The 24,539-nt window shown below is 36.1% G+C and overlaps 1 protein-coding gene and 1 pseudogene across 11 annotated transcripts in view; one reads left to right on the top strand and one right to left on the bottom strand.

The window, feature by feature from the left end:
• Positions 1 to 24,539, top strand: part of DACH2 (dachshund family transcription factor 2) — a 667,650-nt gene that overhangs the window by 443,984 nt on the left and 199,127 nt on the right. The gene's annotated exons all lie outside the window — the stretch shown is intronic.
• Positions 8,601 to 8,719, bottom strand: LOC118608587 (annotated as a pseudogene).

The raw sequence follows: 24,539 nt of genomic DNA on the forward strand, positions 1-24,539 counted from the left end.
CAATCTTACAGCAGCACTAATGGAAATGTATTTTGTTTAATGACTCTGAAATCCTGTTTGTAATTAGATGTGGGAATTGGCCTTACTTTGTAACAGATGATACTAGAATAATAATATGAGAGATGCTACAATGAGACTACTGTCCTCTTAAATCTATATCATTTTTCATTTTATTGACAGGAGATATGTTCTAGGAACAAAGAAACTGATTTTAAAAAGGAAAAAAAGATCTACTAAAAACTTCCAATCCAAATATTTTAATGTTACTTTCAGTATACTGCAGTGAGGAAAAGAAAGACATAAACTTTGTTTTTAATTTTGAGGGAAAAAAGTGTTTTAGATTTGTTGCTTTGTTTCTGATAATGATTTTTGAGTGTTATTGCAAAGACTAGGTAGAGAAGTTTAAGTGACAGATCATATCATCGAAGCATTTATTATATGTTAATGTGATTATACAAAATAATACTGCCTTTTAAAGAACAATTTTATATTCAAACAAAGAATTTAAAGAGTGAACAGACTGAATGCGACAGCTGTTTTGTACATCATGTTCTTCATTGTTAGTAAATGCTACTGTCACAAATCTTTTGGTCAGTAAAGATTTAGTAATTTTTATAAGTATTATAGATTTTAGATTTTTTTTAATTTAGTGCTTATAGGCTCCAGGAGCGACACAAAGACTTGCAAAGAATTTAGATGTATTATGGATAAGTTTTATACTCACTTGAAAATACATATGTTACTGCCATTTATGGTGGTAAGGATGATTAGACACTTTCTTGAAGATTATGATTAGTATGTACTTAATAGTATATGATGATCAATTTAGGTATTATCACAATCAGTTTCTTTTTAATTCATATGTTGTACTCTTCTCAGTAGATACAAGACTTGACAAAAGAAATATTGTGGATCATTTCCTTGGAAGCTCAAATTTGTTTACCAATCTGGTTTATAAAGCAGTATCACACCTATTTATTTCCTTTGATTGTCACAAAAATCCTCTAAAGTAAATAGCCTGCATAGTATCATTATCCCTTTTTGGAAGCTGAAGAAACCAAGGCCTGAAGAGGCTCAAAAATTTGGTGAAATTCAGAAAGGATATAGTCAAATAATTACATTTTATTCCAATGGCAACATTCCACATGGCAAAGTAACTCATTTTGAAAACAATCAATCAAGAATGCATATCATTCCACAAATCTACAGGTTAATAGATTTCGGTGACTTCATAATTGGTAAGAACACAATGTAATTAGAATGGAAATTTCCCCAAACCATAGGTGTCATGACACTGCTCACATTGCAATGCAATGTAGTAGATTTCAACTCAGAGAAGGTGAATAGAATCTTTTATTTCCTATGCTAACTACTATTTTTTTTCTCATGAACCCATCACTGGGTTCCCTACTCTTTCCTTGAAAAATAAATCAAAGATCATATCAGCAAAAAAAAAAAAAAAAAACAAGAATTACAGAATCCTTGTTTCTTAAGTTTAAAAATAAGGCTTCAGCACATTACCTTCCTTGTAGTAATATATTGCAAACACCAACATATTTGTATTGGAGGTTTTCATTTAATTGTCTTTTCCTACCTTTTAAAATAAATTTATTTATACACATAATCTGTTAGCTGTAATGGCTAATAAAATGACTTATGTGAGCTCAAATGTACCAGTTAACTGTAAAAATTCTAAATGCTCTATTATGAAATATTAGAAAGCTCCTTATGTTCATTAGCCTAGAATACTGACTTACATAAAGTTGTCGCGATAAATATATAATCACTCGATCAACTATATTAACTTTAACAGATGTTAGTGACATATAGTAGCTTCACAATAAATATTTACTGAATGCCAATTATATAGAGTGATATTATATTCTATACATTATATGAGGGTCCTATGGGTTACTATACTGTAGGACATATTGTAATTCTACCCCTGTCTTTATCATTTTTTTTAGAAATTAAGATTTATACTTCATTGATTAAAAATATTTGATTTGTGCATGTATTGATTTATTTCCATTTGTCACTGGAGATGTGAGAAGCATAAAATGTCCTAAACAAAGAGATTTCACAGAGTAGTTGGAGAAATTAGGTAACTCTTAATATGACACTTGTAATAATTGCCAGAAATATAGAATAATATGCCTCAATTATCCAGTAGAAACCTATTAATATTGGTAATATTATTTTGTTAATTAAATTTTTTCACAATATAATAGGATTTTTTTCATTTTATGTGCCTGAATAGCCATTTATAATTTTTAGCACTTTAAATTTTTTTTTCTTTCTTTATTTCTTCAGTTATAGTTAACATACAATATTATATTAGTTTCAGGTGTACAATAGTGATTTATCATTTATAAATCGTATGACGCGATCACCATAATAAGTCTAGTAGCTATGTCACCATACATAGTTATTATGACATTATTGGCTATATTTCTTATACTATACATTACATCCCTGTGACTTACTTTATAATTGAAAGTTTGTTCTTAATCGTCTTCCTCTTTTCCACCTATTACTCCACTCCCTCCCTTTTGATAGCCATAATTTGTTCTTTTTATTTATGAGAGTGTTTCTGTTTCATTTTGTTTGTACATTAGCTTTGTTTATTAGAATCTGAATGTAAGTGAAATCACACAATATTTGTCTTTCTCTGTCCAACATATTTCACTTAGCATAATACTCCCTAGGTCCATCATGTCACAAATGTCAAGATTGCATTCTTTGACATGGCTGAGTAATATTCCATTGTGTATGAATACCACATCTTCTTTATTCATTTATCTGTTGATAGATACTTAGGTTGCTTTTATATCTTGTCTATTGCACATATGGTGTAGTGAACAAATAGAATTCATATATCTTCAAAATAGTGTTTTTTTTTTCTTCAGATAAATACCCAGAAGTGGAATTGCTGGGTCACATGGTAGTGCTAGTTTTAATTTTTTTAAGCGATCTTGATACTGTTTTCCATAATGACTCCACTAGTTTACAATGCCACCAAAAATAAACAAGAGTTCCCTGTTTCCCACATCCTTATCAACACTTGTTCTGTGCTGCTTTTTGATTATAGCTATTCTGATAGGTATGACATGATATCTCATTGTGCATTTTCCTAATTAGTGATGTTGAGCATATTTTCTTTTGCCTGTTGACCATATGTATGTCTTCTCTGAAAAATCATCTATTCAGGTCCTCTGCTCATTTTGTAATTGGATTGTTGAGTTTTCTCACGTTGGGTTTATGAGTTTTAATAACATTGGGGTTATTAACCCTTATTGAATATAGCATTAACAAATATCTTCTCCCATTCAGTAGGCTGCTTTTTCATTTTGTTGATGGTTTCCTTCTTTATACAAAAGCTTTTAAATTTGATGTAGTCCCATTTGATTGTTTTTACTTTTGTTATCTTTTCCCAAGGAGACATGTTAAACATATATGACTAAGGACAATGTCAAAGAGTTTACTGCTTGTTTTTTTTTCTAGAAACATTATTATTCCAGGTATTCTATTAAGTCTTTAATACATTTTGAGTTTATTTTTGTATATTATGTAAGAAAATTATCTAGTTTCATTTTTTCACCTATATATAAAGTTTTCCCAACACCATTTATTAAAGAGGGTATCTTTTCTCCATTGCATATTCTTGTCTCCTTTGTTGTAGATCAATTGAAAATAAAGTATGGCTTTATTTCAGTGCTCTCTGTTCTGTTCCATTGATCTACTTGTCTGTTTTGTGCCAGTATGATACTGTTTGATTACTATAGCTTTGTAGCATAGTTTGAAGTAGTTTTGAAATACCTCTAACTTTGTTATTTTTTTCTCAAGATTGCTTTGGCTATTTGGAGTCTTTCATAGTTCCATATAATATTTAGGATTATTTTTTCTAGTTCTCTGAAAAATGCCATTGGCATTTTGATAGGGATTGCAATGAATCTATAGGTTGCTTTGTGTGATATGGATGTTTTTTTTATGTTTAAAAAAATTTCAATTAGAATTGACATTCAATATTATTTTATATTAGTTTCAGATGTATAGCATAGTGGTTAGACATTTATATAATTCATGAAGTGAACCCTCTGATCAGTCTAGCACCCACCTGGCACTATACATAGTAATTACAACATTATTGCTATATACCCTATGCTGTACTTTATATCCCATGCCTACTTTGTAATTACCAATTTGTACTTCTTAATCCTTACACTTTTTTCACACAGGTTCACACCCCCTGACCCCTGACAATCATGTTTGTTCTCTGTATCTATGAGTCTGTTTTTGTCTTGTTTGTTCATTTATTTTGTTCATGGAATTCCACATATAAGTGAGGTCAAACGGTATTTGTTTTTCTCTAATTTATTCACTTAGGATAATACTCTCTAAGTCCATCCATGTTGTTGCAAATGATAAGATTTCATTTCTATGGCTGAGTAGAATTCCATTGTGTGTGTGTATGCGCATCGTGACTTTCTTATTAAATTAACTATTGATGGGCACCCAGGTTGCTTCTATATCTTGACTATTGCACACAGTGCTGCAGTGAACATAGGGGTGCATATATCTTTTCGAATTAGGGATTTTGATTTTTTTAAGATAAAGATCCAGAAGTGGAATTGGTGGGTCATAGGTAGTTGTATGTTTAGTTTTTGAGGAACCTTCAAACTGTTTTCCAATGTGACTGTATCAATTTTCCATCCCAGCAAAAGTGCACAGGGGTTCCCTTTTCTCCATGTGCTTGCCCACATTTGTTGTCTGTTGGTTCATTGACGATGACAATTCTGACAGGTGTGAGGTGATATCTCATTGTGTTTTTATTAGCTTCAAGTACATTGGTTAGACATTTATATAGTTTATGAAATGATCCCCCTGATTACTCTATCTTCCCTCTGGCTTTACACATAGCCATCACGTTACCACTGTCTGCATTCCCTATGCTGTGCTCTGCATACCCATGGCCATCAGTCAACTACTAATTTGTGCTTTGATAAGCCTTCGCCACTTTCTCCCAGCCCCTATCCCCTACCCCTGACCTCTGGCCATCACCAGATTGTCCTCTATATTTGTGTGTGTTTTTGATTAGTTTGTTATTTTCGTTCCTTAGATTTTGCATATAAGTGAAATCATATGGTATTTATTTCTCTCCGTCTGAATTATTTCTCTCAGAGTAGTAACTTCTAGGTTCATTCATGTCATTGCAAATTTCAGGATTTCATTTTTTTTATGGCTGAGTAATATTCCATTGTATATACGAACCATAATTTCTTTGTACAGTTGTCTGTTTATGGGCATTTAGGTAGCTTTCGTATCTTGGCTATTGTAAATTGAGCTGTCATGAACATAGGGATGCATAGATCTTTACAAATTATTGTTTTGGTTTTCTTTGGATAAATACCCAGAAGTACAATTGCTGGGTCAAAAGATATATCTATTTTTAATTTTTTGAGAATTTTCCATAGTGCAATCCCACCAATAGTGTATGAGAGTTACCTCTTCTCCACATCCTTGACAACACTTGTTGTTCTTTGATTTATTGATGATAGCCATTTTAACAGTTGTGAGGTGATATCTCATTGTGTTTTTAATGTGCATGTCTCTGATGGTCAGTGAACTTGAACATATTTTCATATGTCTATTAGATATCTATATTTCCTTTATGGAGAAATATCTATTCAGGTCTTCTGCCCATTTTTAATTAGATTGTTTGTTTTTGTTGTTGTTGAGTTGTATGAGTTCTTTATATATTTTGGATATTAACCCATTTTCAGATGTATCATAAATGAATATCTTCTCCCATTCAATCAGTTGTCTTTTCACTCTGTTGATGGTTTCCTTTGCTGTGCAAAATCTTTTTTAGTTTGATGTAGTCCCATTTGTTTATTTTTTCATTTGCTTATGTTTTCTTCTAGAAGTTTTATAGTGTCGTGTCTTATATTGAAGTCTTTAATCAATTTGATTCTATTCTATATGGTGTAAAAAGGTGGTCCAGTTTCTTTTTTTATGCATTTATCTGTCCAATTTTCCAAGTACCATTTATTGAAGAGACTGTCTTTACCCATTATATGTTTTTGCCTCCTTTGTCACATATTAAATGAGTGTATAGTTGTGGAATTTTTTTCTGGGCTGTCTGTTCTGCTCCATTCATTAATGTTTCTGTCTTTATGCCAGTGCCATGCTGCATTGATTACTGTATTCTTGTAGTATAGTTTGATATCAGGTAATGTGATAACTCCATGGCAATAGCCATGGAGCTATTCGGGGTCTTACATGGTTGCATATAAATTTTAGAATTATTTGTTTTAGCTCTCTGAATAATTCCATTGGTATTCTGCTAGGGATTGCATTGAATCAATAGATTGCTCTGGGTAGTATGGACATTTTAATAATGTTGATTCTTCTTACATATGAGCACGATATATGCTTCCATTTATTTGTATCTTAAATTTCTTTTTCCAATTACTTATAATTTTATGAGAACAGTTCTTTTACCTCCTTGGTTAATTTGATTCCCAGGCATTTTATTGTCATCGATGTTGTAAATGGAAATGATTTCTTAAGTTCATCATTGGTATATAAAAATGCCACTGACTTCTGAATGTTGATTTTCTATCCTGCTACTTTCCTGAATTCATTGATCAGCTCCAACAGTTTTTGGTGGAATTTTCAGGGTTCTCTCTATATAGTATCATGTTATCTGCAAATAACAAGAGTTTTACTTCTTCCTTTCCAATTCTGAAACCTTTTATTTCTATTTCTTGTCTTATTGCTGTGGTTAAGACCTCCAGTACAATGTTGTAGAGGAGTGGTGAAAGTGGGCATCCTTGTCTTGCCTTGTTTTAGATCTTAAGGGAAACGCTTTTAGACTTTTCCCATTGAGTAAGATGTTAGCTGTAGGTTTGTCATATATGGCCTTTCTTATGTTGAGGTATGTTCCCTCTACTCTCACTTTGCTGAGAGTTTTTATCATAAATGGATACTAGATTTTGTTGAATGCTTTTCCTACATCTATTTATATGATTATATGGTTTTTATCTTTCAATTTGTTAATGTGGTGTATCACATTAATTGATTTGCAGATACTGTACCAGCCTTGCATCTTAGGAATAAATCCAACTTGATCAGGTTTTTGATATTTTTAATGTATTGCCGAATACAGTTTGCTAATATTTTGTTTAGGAATTTTAGACCAATGTTCATAAGAGATATCAGCCTATAGTTTTCTTTATTCATAATGTATTTGCCTGGTTTTCAAGTCAAGGAAATGGTAGCCTCATAAAAGGAGTTAGAGAACCTTTCCTCTTCTTAAATTTTTTGGAATAGCTGGAGAAGCATAAGTGTTAATTCTTCTTTGAAAGTTTGGTAAAATTCTGCTATGAAGCCATCAGGTCCAGGACTTCTGTTTTTTGGGAGGTTTTTGATTACTGATTCATTTTCATTGGTGGTGATCATTCAGTTTAGATTTTCTGTATCTACTTGACTCATCTTGGAATACTGTATGTTTCTAGGAATGTGTTTATTTCTTCCAGATTGTCCAATTTCTTATAGTATTTTTTAAGGCCTGTTGATTTCTGTGGAATCTGTAAATATTTCTCCTCTTTCATTTCTGATTTTATTTGAGTCTTCTCTCTTTTTTCCTTGATGTATCTTGTTAAGGGTTTGTCAATTATATTTATCCTTTCAAAGAACCAGCTCTTGGTTTCATTAATCATTTGTTTGATATGAATTCTTGCTCTTATTCTTTTCTTTTTTTTAACATGTTTTTTCTCGGCTGTATTGAAACATAATAGACAATGAGTTGCTCATATTTACATTGTACAATTCATTTTTTTATTACCATTGGCATACAATAATCTATTAGTTTCATTTGTACAGCTTAGTGATTAGAGATCTATATAATTCACAAAGTGAACACCCCACTAAATCAAGTACCTCTCTTCCCCCTTACATGTTTATTATAACACTATTGACTATTTTCCTTATATTACAATTTATATCTTCGTGTCTATCTTGTAACTATCTGTTTGTACTTCTTAATCCTTTTCCCTTGTTTACCACCCCCCCAACACCATTCCCATCTTGTAGCCCTCAAAATATTCTCTGTATCTATGAATTTATTTTCATTGTTGTTGTTTATTTTTTTTAGATTCCATGTATAACATGAAATCACGTGATGTTTCCCTTTCTCTAACTGATTTCATATACCCTCCAGGTCCATCAAAGGCAATATAGTTTTTATCCCCTTCCTTATAGTCTGTGTGTGTCTCTTTTATTATTTATTATTATTATTATGCTTACAGCATCTGGTCTTCCTAGGTCATCTCCCATCCAAGTACTAACCAGGCCTGACCCTGCTTAGCTTCAGACTTTTTCAGGGTGACATGGCCATGGACCATGGACTGTGGCTCTACTGGGGCACAAACCAAGGACTTCTGTGTGTAAAGCAGACATGATAACTCTGCTACAGTATGAAACCACATCTTTTTTTTTTTTTTTTTAGGTGAGGCAACCCTTGGTTGACCTACAGATTGCAAGGACCTTGTCAGGTTACAATCCCTTATTTTTAATTTATTTTTTTTTATTTTTTACACCTACAGCACCTGGTCTTCCTAGGTGGTCTCTCATCCAAGTACTAACCAGGCCCGAACCTACTTAGCTTCCGAGATCAGATGGGATTGGGCTTGTTCAAGGTAGCATGGTTGTAGACTTACATGTATCTTTTAATCTGAAGTGAGACTATTATAGGCAGCATATGTAGGGGTCTTGTACTTATCTATTCAGCCACTCTATCTTTTGATTAGAGCACTTCATTCTTTTCCATTTGAGGTACTTGTTGATAGGAATGTAGTTATCACCATTCTTTTTTCCTGCTTTTGATACATGTTTTTTCTTCTTAAAGAAGTCCCTCCAACATTTCCTGTAATACTGGCTCGGCGATGATGAATTCCTTTAGCTTCTTTTTGTCTGGGAAGCTCTGTATCTGTCCTTTGACTCTAAATGATAGCTTTGGTGGATAAAGTAATCTTGGTTGTAGATCCTGGCTTTTCATCATGTTGAATATTTTGTGATAAGCTTTTCTGTCTTTATAATTTCTTTTGAGAAATCAGCTGCCAGTCTTATGGCTGCCCCTCGTAGGTAACTAACTGCTTTTCTCTTGCTGATTTTAAGATTCTCTCTTTGTAATTAAACTTTGGCATTTAATTATGATGTGTCTTGGTGTGGTCCTCTTTGGGTTCATCTTATTTGGGACTCTGAGCTTCCTGGGATTGTATGTCTATTTCCTTCACCAGATGAGGGAAGTTTTCCATCATTATTTCTTCAAATAGCTCTTCAACTTTTTATTTTCCTTTAGATACCTACATGACACGGCTATTTTACATTTAATAGTGTCCCATAGGCTTCTTAAATTATTATAGTCTTGGCTTCTTTTTTCTTTCTGTTTTCATGAGGTGCCCTTGGCTTTCCAAACCCCTATATTGGTGGTTTGATCCTCTTATTTTTCCACTCTGTTTATTCCCTCTAATATGCTCTTTATCTCAGGTAATTTATTCTTCTCTTCTGACTGGTTCCCTTTTACAATTTCCATTTTCATTTTTATGTTTTTTAAATCTCTTTTTAAAAGTTCTTTCTAAATACATCTATACTTCCCCTAAGTTCGCTGATCATTTTTATAACCAGTGTTTCGAACTCTGCATCTGTTAGATTGCTTGACTTCATTGTTCCTAGATCTCTGTTCTATTCTATCATATGATTTCTTCTTCTTTGTCTTCCCATTTTGGGTGCCTTTCCATGTCTGTTTCTATGTACTAAGCAGAGCTCCTAAATCTCCGGGTCTTATTAGTGTGTCTTTGTGTAGTATGTGTCAAGAGTCACAGTCCTGAGAGGGATTCAGCTGCATACCAAATTTAGCCGCAGCCTGTGCCCATCCAGGGCCACCTGTTAAGATTCAGGAAGCAATCCACAAATGTTGTGTTAATAGTTGCCTCGAGTCCTCACCAGAAGCTGAGGCTAGTTGTCACCAGTATGAGCCTTGTCTCTGCCCAGCAAGTCACACCAGATTCCCGAGGACACAACTAGATGTATCTTGGGTGGGTCCTGAGTTGGGGGAGGCAGAGTTTCAGAGAATCCTCTGGGTGGAGCAATCTCTGTTATGTAGTTTGATGAGGTCTCAGCCGTGGCAGCACTGCCTCCACACATTGGGAGGTGAGAGGGCTAAACAGAGAAACAATGGATATTGCGGACACCTCTGTCTGGGAGAGATCCTTGTCTCTGGTCTTTACCTGGACAACTCAGTACCCCCAAGTAAGTCCCTGGTGCTTCCAGTGGAGCCCACCTGGTGATGGTAGTCAGAGCAAGCAAGTCCGTCACTGCCATAATCTGTTCATAGAAATGACCCCTTTTGGAAGCATCTGCAGCTACTGGCTGCTGCAGCCTCTGACCCTCTCAGCCACTTAGGAATGCACATCCTTGGGTCTTTGCCCCCTCTTATCATTTACCGTTGCAGTTTGATTAATTATTTCTCTGCCTAGTTGTAGCACTTCTGTTCATCTAGATCCCAGGTGACTTTGCTTGCTTCTTGCTCTGTGTTTCTGTCCCAACTTTGATGTAGTCATGAGAGAGATAAACAATGCCTCGATCGTCTATGCCATTTCTTCCTAGAATTCTCATTAATCTTTTTTATTGTTTTTCTAGACTCTATTTTATTTATTTTCACTCCAATCTTTATTATTTCCTTCCTTCTACTCGCTTTAGGCTTTATTTGTTATTCTTGTTCTAGTTCCTTTAAGTGTAGGTTTAGATTGGTTATCTGAGTTTTTTCTAGTTCCTTGAGGTAGACCTATATTGCTATTAATTTCCCTTATAAGATTGCTTTTCTTGTGTCCCATAGATTTTGAGTCATTGTGTTTTCATTTTCATTTGTCTCTAGGTATCTTTTGATTTCTATCTTTATTACATTGTTAAGGTATTCATTGTTTAGTGACATCTTATTTAGCCTCCATGTGCTTGTGTATTCTCTAGTTTTTTTTCTTGTAGTTGATTTTTAGTTTCATGCCATTGTGATTAGAGAATACGGTTGGTATGATTTCAGTCTTCTTAAATTTGTCGATACTTGTTTTGTGGTATAACATATGGTCTGTCTTGGAAAATGTTCCATGTATACTTGAGAAGAATGTATATTTTTCTGCTTTGGAGTGAAACGCTCTGAAAATATCTTTTAAATCCATCTGGTCTAGTGTATCTTTTAGTCCCACTGTTTCCTTATTGATTTTATTTCTGGAAAATCTGTTCACTGGTGTCAATGGGATGTTAAGGTCCCTTACTTTGAGTGCACTACTGTTGATCTCTCCTTTAATGTCAGTCAATAATTGATTTTTGTATATAGGTGCTCCTATGTTGTGTGCATTTGTTTAATAGAGTTATTTTCTCTTGATGTATTGACCCTCTCATCATTAAACAATACCCTTCTTTGTCTCTTATTATAGGCTTTGTGTTAAAGTGTATTTTATCTGATATAAGTATTGCTACTCTGGCTTTTTAAAATTTCCATTTGCATGTAGTATCTTTTTCCATCTTTTTAAGTATGTGAGTGTCATTTGATCTGCAATGGATCTCTTGTAGACAGCATATGTATGGGTCTTGTTTTCTTATTAATTTGGCTGCCCTATGTCTTTTGATTGGAGAATTTTATCCATTTACTTTTAAAATTATTATTGATGAGTACATAGTTATTGCCATTTTATTATTTGTATTTGTTTGTTTTATCCTCCTTTTTTTTTCTTCGCAGAAGTTTCTTTAATATCTCTTGTAATACTGGCTTATTGGTGACGAATTCCTTAAGCTTGTCCCTGTCTGGGAAGCTCTTCATCTCATCTTTCATTTTAATTGAAAGCCTTACTGGGTAGAGTATTCATAGTTGTAGATTCTTGTTCTTCCTAACTTTGAATGTTTCTTGCAAATCCCTTCTGGCCTTCAAAGTTTCTGTTGAAAAATCAGCAGACATTATTACGTGAGTATGCTTGTAATTAACTAGCTGCCTTTCTCTTGCTGCTTTTAAGGTTTTCTTTGTTTTTTTTTTTTCCTTTGACATTTTAATTATGATATGCCTTAGTCTGGGTCTGTTTAAAATCCTCTTTTTTGGGACCTTTTGCTCTTTTGGTATTTGTATGTCTAATTCCTTTGACACTTTAGAGAAGTTTTTTTTTTTTGTCATTATCTTCAAACAGATTCTCAATCCCTCACTTTTTCTCCTCTCCTTCGGGTACTTCTTTGATCTGGATATAGTTATACTTTAGGTTGTCCCAGACATCTCTTAAACTATCCTCATTTTTAATTTTGTTTCGTTTTGTTTTGCTGTTCTGATTGGGTGTTTTTTGCTACCTTATCTTCAAGTTTGCTGATTCAGTATTCTGTTTTGTCCAATCTATTACTGAATCTTTCTAATGTATTTCTCATTTCAGTTATTGTATTCTTCATTTCTGTCTGGTTCTATTTTATGGTTTCTAAGTCCTTTTTTTATGCTTACTATCTCTCTGTTGAGGTTTTCATTGAGCTCATCCATTCTCCCCCCACATTCACTGAGCATCCTTATAACCATTATTTTGAACTTTGTCTTTGGTAGGTTGCTTACCTCCATTTCATTTAGCTTATTTTCTGAAGTTTTCTCCTGTTCCATTTGTGGTATGTTTCTTTGTTTTCTCATTTTATTAGCCTCTCTGTGTTTGTTTCTATGTGCTAGGAATATGTGTTTAATCTCTCAGCCTTGGACAGATAGCCTTATGTGGAAGGTATCCTATGTGGCTCAGTGGTGCACTCTCCATGATTCCTTGTTCAGAGGGCTCTGAACATGATCTTTGTGTGGGTAATGTGTGATCTTCTGTTGTCACTAAACCTTTATCATTGTTAATACCTCCATGGACGGGATTAATGATCAGGTTGAATGTGAGAATTAACTTTGCCCCCAGGCTATAAGTTGCTTTATGGGGTCTGACCCCACTGACTGGGATTTGCTTTAGCAGGCTTGTGTTCTTTTTGGGACTACCCTCTGTGTGTACCGCTTATATGGGTAATCAGGAGTTGCTCTGGTGTGGTCTAACATAAGCTTCCAGGTGTGTTGGTTCTGTGGCCCCTTGGGAGGGGCTCCCCAGTAAGTCAAGGTTGGCTGCTGGCTTTGGTTTCTCGGGGCTACCTGGTGAGATCTATAAAGTGATCCATGGATGGCTGCTCCCTATTCTAGATGTATAGGTAAGTGGAAGAGAAAATGCTATGGGCTTCAGTCTAGTTACCCCAGTACAGATCCTGGGGCAGTTTAGCAGAAGGACCAGTGCTTCTCAAGGCCTATGGCTGCCTGTCAGTTGCCTGTAAGACTCAGCAACTGTAAGAGCCTCTATGTGCATGTTGGGTGGTACCAGTGCTCAGGGAATCATTTGTGTATATTGAGCAGATGTCCTCCTGCCACTGCTGTGTCAGTTTACATGCCAGTGCTGTCTTTTGTGGCTCCCTGTATAAGTCTAAAATTGCAGCAAGACCAGCCATGTCCAGCTCTTGCCTTCAAATACTGGAGATCTGTTCAAGAATTACTGAAGCTCATGGGCATGGGTTTTTGGCCCACCACCAAGAGCTTCTTCCAGATGCATGGACTTTGTGTATGCTGTCAGAACTGAAGGCTATTGTTTAGTGTTGAACATGTGTACAAAAGAAAGCACAGGATGGGACTGGGGTGCCTAGGAGCAGGTTTGCCACAGGTAATTTGTGTGTTAGGTAAGGTGGTGTCTCAGTGAGGTACAGGACCATCAAGCTAATAGAGCACCAGCTTTGCTGCCAGCTCTGGAACCTTGGACTCCTACAAAAGTCACATCTCACTGTAAGATCTATTGCTTTCTGGGATGAGCTCACCACCCCCTGTGATCTGCCAAAGCCATATTGTATCTTGTACTTGCAGCAGTGATCTGTCTGTCACTGTTTTTCCTGAAATTCACTCACTGAGCCAGCCAACATCTGTTGACTGTGCAGAATGCATAACCCCAGATAATGGTAGAGCAGGGTGTCTGCCTTTCACCAACAGGATCTTAGGGAAACAAGGACCATCAGGCCAATACAGCCTAAATTTTGCTGTAACTGCTGTGCCCACGTATTCTGGCTGTAGTCATAGATCACAATGAGATCAATTGCTATCTGGGGTGGTTCCACACACACCCGTGATCCCCCAAGTGATATTGCAGCTCTTACAGGTGGTCTGCCCACAACTGATTTTCCTGAAATGCGTACACTGAGCTAACCAAAAGTTTGTGGCCTGTGCAGAATATGGCCTGGGAGAGGGGTAGGGAGCAGGCATTGCCTGTCTATGAGCCACAGTGGACATTTTGTGGGTTGGGTGCAGCCAGGTCTCAAGGAGACAATGGCTGTCAGGTCAATACAGCCTTAGTCTTGCTGCAACTTTCCTGTCTGCCAATTCGTTCCCACTAAAATCACAGATCACAGCAAGACAAGCGCTGTCTGGGACTGGTCCATTGCTCCCTGCAGTCTGACCAGGCTCATGTTGGCAGCAGTGATCTGCCCAAAACTGTCCATGAATTGTACTCACAGTCCTGGCTGAGGTCTGCTGCCTGTGCTTAATGTTTGGCCCAAGAGAGGGGCAGGGCGGGGCTGCCTCCTGGCAACAAGCCACACTGGGCAATATGAAGGTTGGGTGGAACAGGCAATCTCATCATGCCAGTTCAGCTTCAGAATTGGCTGTATGAGGGGGAGGGATCAGCATAGATGAGCTGGCACCACCAGTATGTATACTTTGTGGAGGGTTCCCAACTAAGGCACAATGGCAGCTGCCTGTCTAGCCTTCGTTCAGGCACCAGGTAATTCAGTTTTTCCCTGTATGAATCTTGCCTGAGCCTCTGTCCTACGGCTGGTGCCCTTAGTGAGTTTCCAGAGGTGAGAGCGCCTGTGCATGAGTCCTTTAACAGGGTGTATGGGATTTCAGTCTTCTGTCTCACCCAGATGGTCAGAATCCCCTCTTATTTTTATACTCAGATTTTTTAGGAATTCCTCTTCCCTGGGCTGGGACCCTAAGCTAGACAGTGCCCATTTTGAGATAAAACCCCTCTCTCCTTCAGGGGGGCCTCTGCAGCTTCTCTCTTCCTCCTGACATTTCACTGCTACCTGATGCTGGATATGAGTCCAGCCTTATTCACAACTTTGCTCCTTCTATTGGCTTTGATGTGGCTCCTTCCTTTTATTATTAGACATACATGTCATAATCTGTTGGACTTCAGGTGATTCTCCACATTTTTTATTTTTTATAATTTGGGTGTAATTTTAATGTTAACCTGAAAGAAGGTGAACCCTGCTTTTATCTAATCCACCATCTTGATCCCCTTCATGCAATCATTTATTCTCTTATTATGGTTTTAATTAGAATTTCTGCGATTAGTGATAGTGAGCATTTTTTCATATGTATATTGGCCATCTGAAATACTCTTTGGAGGAATGCCTACTAAGATCCTTTGCTCATTTTTTTAATTGGATTGTTTTGAGGTTTTTTCAGTGTCAAATTATATGAGTTCTTTATAAATTACCATTTATAAAGTACCATTGGCAAATATTACTAAGAATGATGCCAGAGAATTTACTGCTTTTGTTTTCCTCCAGGAGTTTATGGTTTCAGGTCTTACATTTATGTTTTTAATTCATTTTAACTTTACTCCTGTATGTCATATAAGAAAGTGGTCCAGTCTCATTTTTTAGCATGTATCTGTCTAGTTTTTCCAACATCATTTATTGAAGAGATTGTCCTTACCCCATTGTACATTCTTGCCTCCTTTGTCATATATTAAATGAGCATATAAACATGGGTTTATCTCTGAGCTTTCTGTTCTGTTCCATTGATCTATGTGTATGTTTTTGTGCCAGTACCATGCTGATTTTGATTACTATGGCTTTATAGTGTGTGTGTGTGTATATATATATATAGTTTGATATCAGGTAGCATGATACCTCCAACTTTGTTCTTTCTCAAGATTGCCATGGTTATTCATGGTCTTAATGGTTCCATATAAATTTTAGGATTATTCATTTTAGCTATCTGAAAAATGCCATTGGTATTTTGATCAGAATTTCATTGAGTCTGGAGATTGTTTTGGTTAGTATGGACATTTTAATTATGTTAATTCTTTCTACCATTAGCATGGTATATGCTTCCATTTGTTGTATCTTCTTTAATTTCTTTCTTCAATGACATAATTTTTGATACAGGTTATTACCTACTTGGTTAAACTTATTGTTTTGATGAAATTGCAAATAGGATTTTTTTCTTAATTTCTCTTTCTGAGAGTTCACTATTGGTGTATAAAAATGCAACAAATTTCTGAATATTAAGTTTGTATTCTGCTACTTTATTGAATTAATTTATAAGTTCTAAAAGTTTTTTTTGGTGGTATCTTTACAGTTCTCTCTGTATAATATCATGTTATCTGACAATATTGACAGTTTTACCTCTTTTTTTTCAACTTTGGGTACCTTTTATTTGTTTTTCTTGTCTAATTGCTGTGGCTAAGACCTCCTATATTATGTTGAATAAAATGTCAAAAGTAGACAATCTTGCCTTATTCCTGATCTTAAGGAAAATACTTTAAGCTTTTCCCCATTGAATATGTTATCTGTGAGTTTGTTATTATATATTACCCTTATTATGTTGGTCAGTATGTGATTTATATATTTAGGCACTCCTATGTTGGCTGAATAAATGCTTACTAGAGTAATATCTTTTTCTTGGGTTGAACCCTTTATCATTATGAAATGCCCTTCTTTGTCTCTTACTATTGCCTTTGTTTTAAAGTCTATTTTCTTCTGATATAAGTATTGCTATCCCTGCTCTTTTTTCTTTTCCTGTGCGTGAAATATCTCTTTCCATCTCTTTACTTTCAGTCTGTTTGTGTTTCTCAATCTGAAATGGATCTCTTTTAGAAAGCATATGTATGAGTCTTATTTTCTTATCCATTCAGCCACCCTAGTTCTTTTGCTTGGAGCCTTTAATGTATTTAAATTTAAAGTGATTTTTGTTAGGTACATAGTTATTGCCATTTTATTATTCATATTTTCTCCTCCTCCTCCTCCTCCTCCTTCTAGAAGTTCTTTTAACATTTCCCATAATACCAGTTTGGTGTTGATGAACTCCTTTAGTTTTTTGTTGTCTGGGAAGTTCTTTATTTGACTTTTGATTCTAAATGGTAGCTTTGCTGGGAAGAGTAAACTTGGTTGTAGGTCCTTGTTTTTCATCCTTTTGAATATTTAGTGCCAATCCCTTATGGCCTGAAAAGTTTCTGTTGAAGAATCTGCTGTCATTCTTATGGAAGTCCCTTTGTAATTATCTAGCTGCCTTTCTCTTGCTGTTTTTAGGATTTTTTTTGTCTTTAATATTCGTCAAATTAATTAGTATGTGCCTTGGTGTGGGCACCATTGGGTTCATCTTGTTTGAGATTAGCTGTGCTTGCTGGGCTTGTATGTCTATTTTCTTTGCCTAGTTGGGGAAGTTCTCCACCAATATTTCTTTAACTAGTTTCTCAATCCCTTGCTTTCTTTCTTCTCCCTGTGGCAGCCCTATCATGTGAATGTTGTTATGCTTGATATTGTCCCAGAGGTCCCTTAAACCATACTTATTTTCTTTGATTCATTTTCTCTTTGTTTTTCCATTTGGGTGTTTTCTGATACCTTATCTTCCAAATTGCTGAGTCAATTCTCTGCTTCTTCTAATGTACTGTTGATTTTAACTGGTGTATTCTTTATTTCAGTTATTGTATTCTTCATTTATGACTGGTTCTTTTTATGTTTTCTATCTCCATTTTTATGTGTTCTATCACTTTGTTACAGTTGTCGCTGAATTCATCTACTCTTCTTCTAAGGTCATTAAGCATCCTTATAACCAGTGTTTGAACTCTGCACCTGTTAGATTGCTTGTCTCTGTTTTGTTTAGTTCTTTTTCTGGAGCTTTGTTCTGTTCTTTCTTCTGGGATATGTTTTTTTTGTCTCCCTATTTTGTCTACTTCCCTGTGTTTTTTGTATGTATTAGGTAGAGCTGCTAGGTCTCCCCTTCTTAGTAGAGTGGCCTTATGTAATAGGTGTGCTATGTGGCCTAGTTTCACAGTCTCTCTGATTACCTGTAGTGGGGGCTCTGGGAATGTTCCTTGTGTGGTTGAGTGTGTTCTCCTATTGTAGTTAAGCTTTTACTGCTGTTAGCATGTCAGTGGATGACATTGACTCTTGGACTGAATGGCTGTGAGGGTTGGCCATACCCACAGGGTATAAACTACTGTGTGGGGGCTGACCCCATGAGTGGAATTTGCCACAACAGGCTCATGTATGTACCTGTTGAGACTCCCTTTGGGTGTGCTGCTTATGGGGCTAATGAGGCAGTGTTCTGTTGATGTCTAATGCCATCTTTCAGGTGCGTTGTTTCTGGAACCCCTTTGCAGAAGCCCCAGTGCAGGTCTAGTTTAGCAGTTGCCTGTGACTGGTCTAGAGCTACTTTGCAGGAGCTACCTGGCTATCCATTATTGGTTGCTGCCTGAGCTCAACATAGAGGCATGTGGGAGAGGTTATGAGGGGAACCAAGGCCTGCTGCCACCAGTACTAGGCCTGAGGAAGCTCAGCAAAACACCCATGGTGCCTGAAAGCCTGAGTCTACCTGCTGGCTGCCCAAAACACTGAGCAGCTGAATGAGCCTCAGGTACTATGTGAGTTGGATGATGTTGGGTCTTGGGGAGTAAAAAGAGTGGGGCAAGTAGTTTTCCTAGGTGAGTGAAAATTCAGCTTTGTTGCCAGTACTGAGCCTGGCTGCTCACAAAAGTCTCAGATCACACCAAAGCCATCTACTTCCTGCCTCAAGCTCACAGACCCCAGAGATTTGTTCAAGAAATACTGTAGCTGGGGTCAGGGTTGGTTGCCTGGCACCAAAAGTGTCTCCCAAGGTGCATTATCCTAGTTCTGTTGATTGCCTCCTGGTGAGAGTGTGGGGTAGGGCTGGTTGCTCAACAATGAAATTGCTATGGGCAATTTGCAATTTTGTGGGGTGGATTCTCAGGGAGCCACCGGGGTGGATTTCACTAGGTCAGTGCAGATTCAGATTTGTTCATGTTGGGTGAAGACTCAACACAGGCAAGAAGGTGCCCACCTGCAGGCTGCACAGGAGAAAGGTTCAACACAAGAACAATTGTGTATGACTCTTCAGCCCTCACCCTAAAGCCATAGAACTCAGACTCTCCCTTTATGTCTCTGACTCCACAAGAGCCCAGGATGAGTGCCTGTGAATGAGTGAGTTTATGTTTGGGCCCCTGAAGGAGACATTTGGGTTTTTAGCTGCCTTTTGTCTCACCTAGACAATTGGAATCCCCACTGATTTTCACAGCCAGATTTTGTGGGAACTCCTCTGACTGACCTTGGAAACTTAAGCTGGGGCCCTCCACTCCTTCAGTGAGAATTCTACAGCTGAGATAGCTCTCTCAATGCTCAACTACTACATGTGGGTATGGTATCAGCCTATTTTGAGTCTTCATCCCTCTTACTAATCTTTACGCGGCCTCCTCTTTTTTATCCCCAGTTACAGGAATTGTGTTCAGCTAGTCTTCAGATCATTCTCCAAGTTCACTATTTCATAATTTAGTTGTAATTTTAATGCGGTCATGAGTGGAGACAAGCACAGCATTCTTTCCCTACTCCACCAACTTGACTGAAATTCCTGGATATTTTAATGATAATTTTGCAATCCGTGAACACTGTATAGCTTTCCATTTATTCGAGTCTTCTTAAGTTTCTTTCAAAAATGTCATGTTTTTCAGAGTATGTCTTTTACCTTCTTTGTTAAATTTATTCCTAGGCATTTTTGATGGCATTATAAATGAGATTATTTTCATAGTTTCTTTTTCTGATAATTTGCTATTAGCATATAGAAACATAGCAGATTTTTTTAACTATCCATTAGTATCCTGCAACTTTACTAAATTTATTTGTCAGTTCTAATAGGTTTTTTTTGTGAGATCTTTGAAGTTTTCTGTATATATTCTTTTGTCATCTGTAAATAATGACAGTAATTAGTGACAGTAATACTGCTTTGTTTTCAATTTGGATACTTTTTTTATATGAATGCTGTGGCTAGGACTTCTAATACTATGTTGAATGAGAGTGGTGAGAGTGAGCATCTTTGTCTTGTTCCTATTCTTACAGAAAGAGTTTTTAACTTTTCGTTACTTAGTATGTTGGTAGATGTGGGTTTGTTATAAAAGGTCTTAGTTATGTTGGATATATTTCTTCTATGCCCATTTTATTGAGAGTTTTCATCATAAATTGATGTTGAATTTGTCAAATCTTTTTTCTGCATCTATCGAGATGATTATATGGTCTTATCTTTCATTATGTTTACATAAAGTGTCATGTTGATCAAATTGCATATATTAAACCTTTCTGTGTCCCTAAAATAAATACCACTTGAATATGGTGTATGATGTTTTTAATGTATTGCTGAGTTTGTGTGTTAATATTTTGTTGAGGATTTTTGCAGCTGTTTTCATGAGAGATACTAGTCTGTAATTTTTTTTAGTAACATACATATTTGGTTTCAGGACCAGGGTAATGCTGGACTTTTATACCAAGTTTAGATACTTGCCTTCATTTTAGTGTTTTTGGAATAGTTTGGGAAGGATAGATATTAATTCTTCTTTAAATATTTTGTAGAATTCACCTTCGATGCTGTACGGTCCTGGAGTTTTGTATGTTAGAAGTTTTTTTTTTTTTTTGATTATTGACTCCATTTCATTATTAATAATTGGTCTGTTCAGGTTTTCTGTTTCTTCCTGGTTCAGTCTTAGAAAATTGTATGTTTCTAGAAATTTATCCATTTTTTTCTAAGTTGTGCAGTTTGCTGGCATATGATTGTTCAAAGTCTTCTCTTATAATTCTTTGCATTTCTGTGCAAGTTATTACCTGTTCTCTTTCATTTTTGCTTTTACTTATTTGGGCCCTCTCTCTTTTTTCTTGATAAGTCTGACCAAAGGATTATTCGTGTATTTATTTTTAATTAATAAACTTATTTTAATTAGTTTCAAGTATATAGTACATTGGTTAGACATCTATGTAATTCATAAAGCAATCCCCCCTAATTGCTCTTGCCAACATATTAATGCTAACTGCATTCCCTATTCTGAGCTCCCCATTCCCATGACCATCCATCAGCTGCTAATTTGTACTTCTTTAACTCTTCACCTCATTCTTCCAGCCCCTCAATTCCCCCTCCCCTCTGTCCATCATCAAATTGTCCACTATATTAGTGAGTCTGATTTTGATTAGTTTGTTCTTTTTGTTCCTTAGATTCCACATATAAGTGAAATCATACTGCTATTTATCTTTCTCTGTCTGACTTAAATAACTTTTAGGTCAATCAAAGTAATATATTTTCCACTCCCTTCCTTTTACTCCGTGTGTGTCTTTTAATCTGAAGTGAGTCTCTTGTAGACAGCATGTAGGGTTCTTGTTTTCTTATCCATTCATCCACGCTATCTTTTATTTGGACCACTTCATTCTTTTCCATTTGAGGTACCTGTTGATAGGAATGTAGTTGTTACCATTCTTTATTCCTGTTTATGATGCATGCTTTTTCTTCTTAAAGAAGTCTCTCCGACATTTCCTGTAATACTGGCTTGGTGTTGATAAATTCCTTTAGCTTCTTTTTGTCTGGGAAGCTCTTTATCTGTCCTTCAACTCTAAATGATAGCTATGCTGGATAAAGTATCCTTGGTTGTAGATCCTGGGTTTTCATCACGTTGAATATTTTGTGCCAAGCCCTTCTGTCCTGCATAGCTTCTTTTGAGAAATCAGCTACTAGTCTTATGGGTGCTTCATTGTAGATAACTGTCTGCTTTTCTCTTGCTACTTTTAGGATTCTCTCTTTGTATTTAACATTTGACATTTTAATTATGATGTGTCTTGGTGTGGGTCTCTTTTGATTCCTGGATTTTGGTAATCTCTGAACTTTCTGGGGTTGTATGTCTATTTTCTTCACCAGGTTAGGAAAGTTTTCCATCATTATTTTTTCAAATAGCTGTTCAACATTTTGTTTTCCCTCTGGTATGCCAATGAGATGAATATTTTAACCTTTAATCATGTCACATAAGCTCCTTAAATTATTTTTATAATCTTGGCTTCTTTTTTTCTGGTCATTCTGATTGACCGTCCTTAACTTTCCCCCCATCTATATAAGTCATTTGATCCTCTTCTTTATTCAATTTGTTCATTCCTTTGTTTATTCCATTTAATATACTTCTCATCTCAGATAATGTATTCTTCACTTCAGACTGGTTCCTTTTTATCATTTTCATTTCCATTTTTATATTTTTTATCTCTCTGTTAAATTCTCACTGAATTTATCTACACTTCCCAAAAGTTCATTGAGCATCTTTATAACCAGCATTTTGACCTCTACACCTGCTAGATTACTTGACTCCATTACTTCTGGATTTCTGTTCTGTTCTATCATATGGTTTCTGCTTTTTCATCTTCCCATTTTGGCTGCCTTTCCATGTCTGTTTCTATGTACTAAGCAAAGCTCCTAAGTCTCCCGGTCTTATTAGTGTGGCTTTGTGTAGTAAGTGTCCAGTGGCACAGTTCTGAGAGGGGTTCAGCTGCAGGCCAAATGTAGCCCAAGTCTCTGCCCCTTTAGGTCACCTATTAAGATTCAGTAAGCAATCCACAGATGCTACGCTTATAGTTGCCTTAAAAGGCCACATCAGAAACTGAGGCCAGCTGCATCCAGTGTGAAGCTAGGCTCTGCTCAGCAAGGAACACCTGACTTGCTGAGAATATACCTAGATGTGACTTGGGTGGGGCCTCAAGTTAGGGAAGGAAGAGTTTCAGGGATACTTTTGGGTAGAGCGACCTATTTTATCCAGTTTGATGATTTCAAGGCTATGACACCACTGCATCTTCACACTGGGCATGGGGAGGTGTTCAACAGAGGAAAAATGAATACCTCAGGCACTTCTGTACAGAGCGAGTCTTACTCTGGCACTTGGCCTTCACTCTGTCAACTCAGTGTCCCCTGTAAGTCTCCAGTGCCCCTGCTTGCAACCAAATTGGCACTGGTGCTCAGTGCGAGCAGGTCTGTCACTGCAAAGTTCGCCCGTGGATGCGACCACTTTATGAGGTATCTGTAGTTGCTGCAGCCTCCTTCCCTCTCAGCCTCTTGGTACCAGGCAGCCTCGTGTCCTTGCCCCATCTTACCTTATGTCATTGCAGGGTGATTTTTTAAAGATTTCTCTCTAGTTGTATGGCTTTTTCATTTAGATGTCAGGCAATTTTTCCTAGCTGTTTGCTCCTTGTTTCTCTCACAACTTTGATTTGGTAGCCAGAGGGATGAACAGAGCCTATCATCTAAGCCATTTTTCCCCCTCTCATCCAAAGGTTTAATTTTGTTTATCAATTATCAAAGTTTTATCACTTTTCAAAGGACAAGCTCTTAGTTTTGTTCATCTTTATATTGTTTTTAGTTTCTGTTTCTTTTATTTCTACTCTGATCTTTGCTATTTCCTTCCTTGTACTTATTTTAAGCTTTGTTGGTTCTTCTTTTTTCTAGTTTATCTAGGTGTGAGGAAAATATTGTTTACTTGAGATTTTCCTTGTTCCTTGAAGTAAGACTGTATTATTATAAATTTTCTTATTAAAACTGCCTTTGCTATGTTCCATAGAAATTGAATTGTTGTGTTTTCATTTTCATTTGTCGAGATTTTTTTTTATTTCATCTCTGATTTCTTCGTTAACCTATTGATTATTTGGTATTATGTTGTTTAGCCTCCATGTGCTTTAGTTTTTTTTCCAGTTTTCTTCTTGTAATTGATTTCTGATTTTATAATGTTGTGACCTGTGAAGGTGTTTATATGATTTCACTCTTCTAAAATTTACTGAGACTTGTTTTGTGACCTCATATTGGTCTGTCCTGGAAAATGCTCCATGTACCCTTGAAAATAATGTGTATTTTTCTGTTTGGGGATTGAATAATCTATAAATATCTTTTATGTCCATCTGGATTAATGGGTCATTTGAGGCCACTGTTTTCTCACTTATGTCCGAATCATCTATTCACTGGTAGAAGAAGAGTGTTGAAGTCACCTATTACCATTGTAATACCATCAATCTCTCCCTTTACATCTGTTATTATTTTCTTTCTGTATTTAGGTGTTCTTACATTCAGTGCATAGATGTGCACATGTTGTATACTCTTCTTGGATCGATCTTTTTATCATGATGTAATGTCCTTCTTTTTCTCTTGTTAGTCTTTGTTTTAAAGTCTGTTTATTCTGACATAACTATCACTATTTTAGATTTCTTTTCATTTCCATTATCCTGAAATATCATTTTTCATACCTTCATTTTCAGTCTGTGTGTGTCTTGATCTGAAGTGAGTCTCTTTAAGACAGCATATGCACAGGTCTTAATTTTTATCTTTTCATCCAACCTATGCCTTTTGATAGGAGCATTTAGTCTATTTACATTTA

The sequence above is a fragment of the Rousettus aegyptiacus genome, unplaced genomic scaffold (genome assembly GCF_014176215.1).
Source record: "Rousettus aegyptiacus isolate mRouAeg1 unplaced genomic scaffold, mRouAeg1.p scaffold_m13_p_9, whole genome shotgun sequence".
NCBI classification, from domain to species: Eukaryota; Metazoa; Chordata; class Mammalia; order Chiroptera; family Pteropodidae; genus Rousettus; species Rousettus aegyptiacus.